We start from the raw sequence: 8,321 nt of genomic DNA, 5'->3' as shown, positions 1-8,321 counted from the left end.
TCGCCTCATTGTGACACCATTCAAAAAAAGAAAAGTCCCAATCAAAAAAGAAAAAGTTTCAATCATAAATGGAAAAGTCCCAATCAAAAAAGAAAAAGTTTCAATCATAAAAGGAAAAGGTCCGATCAAAAAAGGAAAAGGTTCAATCAAAAAGGAAAAGGTCCAATCATAAAAGGAAAAGTGTTAATCGAAAAAGGAAAATTCCCAAAAGGAAAGGAAAATTGTCAATCAAAAATGGAAAATTCCCATTCAAAAAAGAAAATCGTAATTTTTTAAATTTTTATTTATTTTTGTCATTCCTTCTTATTTTATTTCTAACTTTTTGCCATTTCTTTACAGTTATTTTCTTACATCTTTTCTCAATTTATTTCTAACTTTTTACGATTTTCTTTACTTTACTTTTCTTACTATATCTTCTCTCAATTTATTTTCTCATTTTGACAATTCTTTTGTATTTTTAAAAAAATTTAATAAATTTCCAGTTTTTTTAACAATTCTTTACGTTTTTATTTCATCATACATACAATATTCTTTTATGATTTTTTCATTGTAATCTTTTACATACATTTCTAACCTTTTCAATCTCTTTAAGTCATTTTTAATCTTTATTTTTTTGACCATTTCTCAATTTATTTCTTCTCATTTTTGATAATTTTAAAAATAAAAATTTAAGAATGATTATTGTATTTAATTGCAATTGCTAAATTAAATTAATCGTTTGGTTATAATGTATCTTTTTAAAATTAAATAGTTTAAACTGTAACCAAACGATATGTAATTAATAAAATATAATCATAATTATCAAAAATGAGAAGAAAAAAAATTGAGAAAAGCTCAAAAAAATAAAGATTAAAAATGACTTAAAGAGATTGAAAAGGTTAGAAATGTATGTAAAAGATTACAATGAAAAAATCATAAAAAGAATATTGTATGTATGATGAAATAAAAACGTAAAGAATTGTTAAAAAAAATGGAAATTTATTAATTTTTTTTAAAAATACAAAAGAATTGTCAAAATGAGAAAATAAATTGAGAGAAGATATAGTAAGAAAAGTAAAGTAAAGAAAATCGTAAAAAGTTAGAAATAAATTGAGAAAAGATATAGTAAGAAAATAACTGTAAAGAAATGGCAAAAAGTTAGAAATAAAATATGAAGGAATGACAAAAATAAATAAAAATTTAAATATTTTTTAAAAAAATTTAAAAAATTATGATTTTCCTTTTTAGAAAGGGAATTTTCCTTTTTTGATTGACTTTTTCTTTTTTGATTGACACTTTCCTTTTTGATTGAACCTTTTCCTTTTTTGTTTAACACTTTTTCTTTTTTGATCGGACTTTTTCCTTTTATGATCGGACCTTTTCCTTTTATGATAGAAACTTTTCCTTTTTTGATTGGGACTTTTCCTTTTTTTGAATGGGAAAACCTGTATATTAAGTTTTAAGTATTTCATGATAAAGTGGCGCATGATGAAAGTCACGTTATCAAATGACTGAGTGGTAAAGTGTCATCATTATAAAGTGTCACATGACCACTAGGCCAAACTTTTTTTCAGAACCCATTTAGAAGATTTAACAGGTTCTATAAATGACGAGTCGAAAATTATACTCAGTTTGGGGGTTTTGCAGGTTTTATATATTTAATATTTTATAATGGAATTCGTCAAAATTTATAAATTATAATATCTGATAATTTTACGATTATTTGGCTATTAAAAGTTATCAATTTTTTTATAGTCACTAGTCTTAATAAATTCACCAAATTTTAGATGTTCAATAATTAATAACTCCAAAATAAATTTTATGATTTTTTTTGGAATATTTTAAAAATTATCCCCCTCTAGAGAAAATTCCTAGCTACGCGTTTGGATGTTGACCTTTAAAATTAATATCAGACTAAAATTGACTTTTATCATTGTTAATTTATCATAAATGCACTGTGTAGAATAGGTCGTTTCTGGTTCCGTTGATATTTAACAAAGGAGTTCAATATTGTCAAATTAGCGTGCTTCTTATTTTGTTTGAATGTTGCTTTAAATAATTACAAATATACATATTATATACAACATTGTATTTATAATAATAATTATTTATATAATAAATATTATCGATAATGTCTTTCATAGGATATCCTTGGCACATATATAGAACAAACCATATTTTACTTCTTTTCTCTCTCTTTTTAACCTGCTTTTGCCTTTTATTTTTTCTATTACAATTTATTTATGCTTCTTTTCATTTTTTTTTAAAATATAACTTTATAATATTTTTCCCATAAATAAACTAACTTCATAATTTTTATTTGCCATAATAAATCGATAATAAATTGCAATGTTAACTTGTTTTCACCTGTATTTTTAATTTTTGAAAATATTATTCTATCGAAACACAATGGTTATTTATTGATTATTTAAAAAAATAAAATAAATAAAGATTTTTTTTAAAAGGAAAATAATTCAATAAAATTGGCAGTTATTATTTTTTTAAAAAAAGAGAAGAAGGTTAGTTATAAAAAAATATAAATAATATTTCGTCAATTATTTATATCAGAGACCTGCAGGCCCAACCATAAGCCCGGCCCGGGCCGGGCCTGAAATTTTTTTTTAAAATGCCCGGTCCGGGCCGGGCCGTATTTTTTTAAAAAATTTATACAACATGAATTATTATATTCGTCAATTAGATATGGTTTTAATGATTATATATAGTTATGATTAATATAATTTTTGGTGAAGGTTAACACTAGCTAACACTCATAGTATCTATTACATAATATAATTATAGTTTTCCTGCCATGGAATAAATACGCAAAGGATTAAATACATTATTATATAATATATGTTATATTTTTTATTAATTAAAATTTCAATTTTATATTTTTTATAAATACAATTAATATAGAAATATTCTCAAAATATTATTTACACAAATTTTTTATAGTATCAATTTGTAATATACTATATATCTGTTTAGATTAAAAATAAATTAGTGTTGTTAAACGGCTCGTTTTGAGCGGATTTTTAAAAACGGCTAACTCATTTTTTATCCAGAAAAATATTACGCAAGCCTGAAAATTTTGCTCATAGAAGGAGCAAAGGTCTAGACATATAGTATCAAAATTTCGAGGCTTAGTCAATATTTTTCTGGCGAAAATATTGAGTTAGCTGTTTTTAAAAATCGGCTCAAAACGAGCCGTTTAACAACATTAGCTAATATGCTTGCTTATTAAATGATAATACTCGTCGAAAAATATGATAAAATACCAAATAGGTGAATTGTGTATACCAGGTCGAATATAATTTTAAAAAATTCCGAGCCGGCCCTAAAGAAATTTTAAATCCGGGCCGGGCCCCCAAATTTTTTTTTAAATATCCGGGCCGAGCCTAAAATTTTTAAACCCGGGCCAGGCCTTTGAAAAAAAATCCTGGCTTGGCCGGGCCGAAATTTTTTTAACGCAGGCCGGGCCATGCAAATGGTACCTCTAGTTCCTCAAAAATATTTTATGTAAATTAAGATATTTTTATATTAAAAAGTATATTTATGGAATTAATGTCATGATTATTTTTCAAATTTATTTTTAGCCAGACAAACTAAGGATTAATCAACTTATCGATTTTATAACTTTTTAAAAAAATAGTTTTAGCAATTTCCTTCTTCTATATTTGATAGATTATAATATTTCTTATCGTTGATTTAAAATCAATTAGATACGCTAAATTATTTGATTATACATAAAATTAATCTGGAACCAAAGCCGACGCTGATGTAATTATTATTAATAACGGTGGGGTTGTCTATGATAATGAAAAGAGCAAACATTTTTTTATATACTTTATTTGAAAAAAAATTGGCTATAAAAATATAAAAATAATTTATTTATTTTCTAAAAGTGAGTTATTTTTAAATATCCCAAAAAATCCTTCGTGACTTGCATCTGGAATATTTTGGCACACTTTTTGAGTGCAGGCATCCCTATCTCCTAAATCCTATATCGGTTATTCGATCCCGAATTTTCTTATTGTGTAGACTGTATTTCCTCACTATCCTCATCCGAATAGTTAATAAATCAAATGGTTATACGTCAATTCGGACGTCATTTCGGCACGGCGTCAATTTGGCGCCTATCTAATACAGTTGCAATTTATTGTAAATTTATTAGTATAAAACAAAAGAATCATTAAATTGAAGTCATGTTGAGGGTTGATCCCATTAATATTTTTTTCATTTTTTTTTAAAAAAATCTCATATTTATTTACTAATTGCGTAATATCGATAAAATATTTAATAATATCAAAAAAAATTAATCTAATTAACAAATATTCACACCCTGATTTATTTGGTGGACCAATTTACCTTGTAATAAAATATGTTGACCCAAAAAAATCAAATTATTTAAACCAAGATTTCGAACTGTTAAGAGGTTCGGTTTGTTTCGGTTTTTAATTTAAAATTTTATAAAGGTTTTATTCCATTTAGATTTGATTTTATAGGATATCATATCGGTTCAGTTTGAAATTTTTAACAGTTCTTTTCTGTTCGTTCCGTATTTTATAAATTTTTAATTTTTTAAAAAAAATAATCATAAATATATATATAATCTTAGAGAAAAATCTTTTTAATTTTATATTTTTATCCTTATTTAATAACCATGAAGATTATTTCTTATCTAATTAATTAGTAATTTGCCTAATTTCTATTAAATTGAATATATAAAGTAAAAACAATAAACTTGATATTGATTGATATGATAATTAAAATTTAATTTGAAAAAATATCACGAATTTAAACTGCCCACAAGGAAAATTAAAATTTCAAATTTAGGTTAATAATTTAAGATTCAGATTTTTTTAAAAACCCTGAACCGGTTTAAATTAATTCAAAAATATTTATAACAGTTTAGTTCGCTCTTTTTATATTAACCTTATAAAGATTCGGTTACGGTTAAGAATATTATAATGTTTCGTTCCAGTTACGCGGTTCTGTTCGAAACTCTGATAACTAATATTTATTTTTTTAAATAATTAATAGAATTATTTTGAGGATTTTTAATAAATGTTTAAAATGAGTCAGTCTTAAAGAAAAAAAATTATCTAAGTCAATAATGATATTCTAAATTAATTCAATTGTTAGATATAATTGAAAAATGCCAAGCTCTAGCATTATACTTCCCTTTGTTAATCTCTAATCTGAAAAATAATATGATTTTTTTTGGATTACATTAGTGTTTTAAAAATGGCCAATTAAGAATTTTGCCAAAATAATATGTAAGACTCGAGATAGAGGTCCAAACCTTTCTGCCATCTATGCTTAAAATCTACAGGCTTACATAAAATTATTTTGGGTTTAACAACACTAATCAACATACCTTATAATATGATAAAAGTCCACCAAAGAAGTATAAATATTGGTTTATTAATTTTTTTTGATATTATTAAAAATTTTTTTGATATTATTAAATTTTCTATTGATATTACACAATTAGTAAATGAAATTGAGTATTTTGTAAAAAAAAATAAAGAAAATTAATAGGACCAACCTTCAAAATGACTTTTATTAATTGCAACTGTATTAGATACGTGCCAAATTGTCGCCGCGCTAAATTGATGCTGAGACGCCACGCGAATTAACGATGCACCGAATTGACGTGATACCAAGTCAAATAATTCTTCAATATTATTTGAATTTTACAAAATACACCTGGGATATTAACATTATACTACTCAACATAGTTTCATCAAATATCTCTCCATCTAATTTCTTTTGTCGAAAAAACAATCGGAGGAATTATCTTATCGAAAAAAACACAATTATTTCAAAAATATATTACGAGAGAAAATTTAGAATTCAGCAAGTTGCCGGTTAATAAAAAATGTTATGCTAAATGAAAATATAAATCAAATTTATTTACTAATTGTTTGTTCTATATTAAATTAAAATTAAATTAAAATATCACATGAAAAATATTTTAAAATGAGAACAAATATTATATTAAAATTTTACAAAAAACGTTTAAGAAAAAAATTAAAAGGGAGAATGCTAAGTGAATAATTCGGGCCAATAATTTTTAAACACTAAATAATTGGACTGAATTATTACGATGGCAACATTATTAATGGGCAAAAATATAACTTTAAAAAAGTCCTCGTAATAAAATCAATGAGGGTACGGTCCGTAAAAATTTGAAATTATATGCCGGTCGGATCCATAATTATTTTAGCCCAGCCCAGATTTACACAAGACGCCTGACTAGTATTTTTTTATAGTCTAGATCTAATCATTTAATATTATTTTGTGTCGTAAATAATTTAAAAACAATATACCAATACCATTATTAATTTAAAACATTTTCTTTTTAAAATTTTGAGCAGCGGATTCAAAGTTACTAATCCCACCCCCCTCTTCTTCCAAACGATTCCTATATTCGTATATTAGATAAAAAAAAATTAGAGATACGAATGTAAAAAAGCAATAGTATCACACCTTTATTTCTGACCAAAGAAGCCATAATTTAAATTTGAAGAGGAGACAAATAGAGTTAATGATGGACATTGAATTAGGTTTAAACCCTATCTAATGGGCTACCGCCATACCAGGTCTTTGTGATTATTGTAGGGCGCATGATTGGCATTATTTATCACGTTTACCGAACCAACAGCAACCAATTTAAACCTAATTTTTATTCCCAAAGATGTGATTATATCCGAAATTTTATTTTAATATAATGGTAAAAAAAAATGCAATATTTTAACGAAAGCTGAAAAATGATAAGTGCTTATTCTGCATATAATATTTGTAAAAAAAGAAAACAAAATATGTTAATAATTTATCGACTTTACAAATTCAATCCGGTCTGAAACAATATTAAAATCATGGTCCCAATCCGATCTACTGAGAGAACATCTGTCCGAGTCAAACTCACTTGTGGGATGATCGAATTTGGATTACTTTTACCCTTAGCCGTCCCGCTTCCAGTACCCAAAAAGACTGGGATGCTCCTCTGATCGCCCGTTCCGTTAAATATCTTATTTCGAACAGGCCCTTTGAGAAAAATCCCAATAATTTGGTACTAAATGCAAACTCTGGCTACGAATGGTTGGAAGCCATCCCCAGCGCCAATCTTGGCCTCCTCATGACTGGCGAACAGCTACATATATCTATAGCCCTCCGCCTCGGCTGTAATGTCAGTTCCCTCCATCTGCATCGACTGTGGTCAGCCCATTGAATCGAAGGCTTACCATCCCTTGCACTGCAAGTTCTCCCGTGGACGACAACCTCGTCATAAATCTATCAATAACATTTTACTAGCCGCCCTCAAAAAAGTTAATATCCCATCTACCCTCGAACCAGTGGGCCTTTAAAACGAATATTCCAAACGCCAGGATGGTATTTCTCTCATACCCTGGTCTAATGTTCTTCCGCTAACATGGGATTACACTTGCGTTGATTTTGCAGCCAAGTCTAACCTCTCATTTTCTGCTATCGAAAAGGCAGAAATCCTTTAAAAAAAAATACGCTGGCCTACCAACACTATGTTCATTCCTATCGTTACCAATACCCTAGGCATGTTTGGAAACGAGGCCCTCAATTTCATTTAAAATCATAGGAAAAAAAATGAGACAGATCTCAGGGGACCCCAATGAAGGATTTTACCTTCGCCAGCATATTTCCCTGGAAATTTGCCGGTGTAATTTTTTAAGTATTCACTCTTCTCTTGGATGATATATACCCCCCCCCCCCCCTTTTTTTTAAAATATATATATTTTTTTTTTATAGACCTTTTTAATGTCTTCATAGATTATATATATATTATATATTTATTTTTTTTTATATTTAATTTTTAATATATCCATTTTAATATATATTTTTTAATCCTCAGTAATTTAATGATTATGAATAAATAATAAAGTTTAAAAAAAAAAGAAGTTATAATTTCCCTAAAAAAATACATTTCCATTTATTATAGCCGTGTCGAATGCACCGTGGTTAATTGCAGGACTACCCAAATGACTCGTACTATTGATATAGAATTTGGTTAAAGGCTTCTTTGTTTTGAGCTGTGGAGTAGTCTTTTTTTTGTGTCTGTAACAGATCATAAGATTTATTCTTAAATCGTAATATTATATCCCTTTAAATCAAATAATTGTCCTTTTAAAATTTAGTTTTAAAACAATTAGTTTCCTTGCTTTGTGGTAGATGATTATTAATTCTACAGCACTATTTAAAATTTAAAAAAGTATTTTTGGAAAGAATAATTAGGTAATAATGCCAATTCTTCTAATAAAAACTAAACAATAAAGCTTAAATTTTACTTATATTTGATATAAAAA

This window comes from Gordionus sp. m RMFG-2023, chromosome 1, assembly GCF_954871325.1.
Source record: "Gordionus sp. m RMFG-2023 chromosome 1, tfGorSpeb1-WG-v2, whole genome shotgun sequence".
Classification (NCBI taxonomy): Eukaryota; Metazoa; Nematomorpha; class Gordioida; order Chordodea; family Parachordodidae; genus Gordionus; species Gordionus sp. m RMFG-2023.
This window is presented reverse-complemented; position numbering follows the sequence as displayed.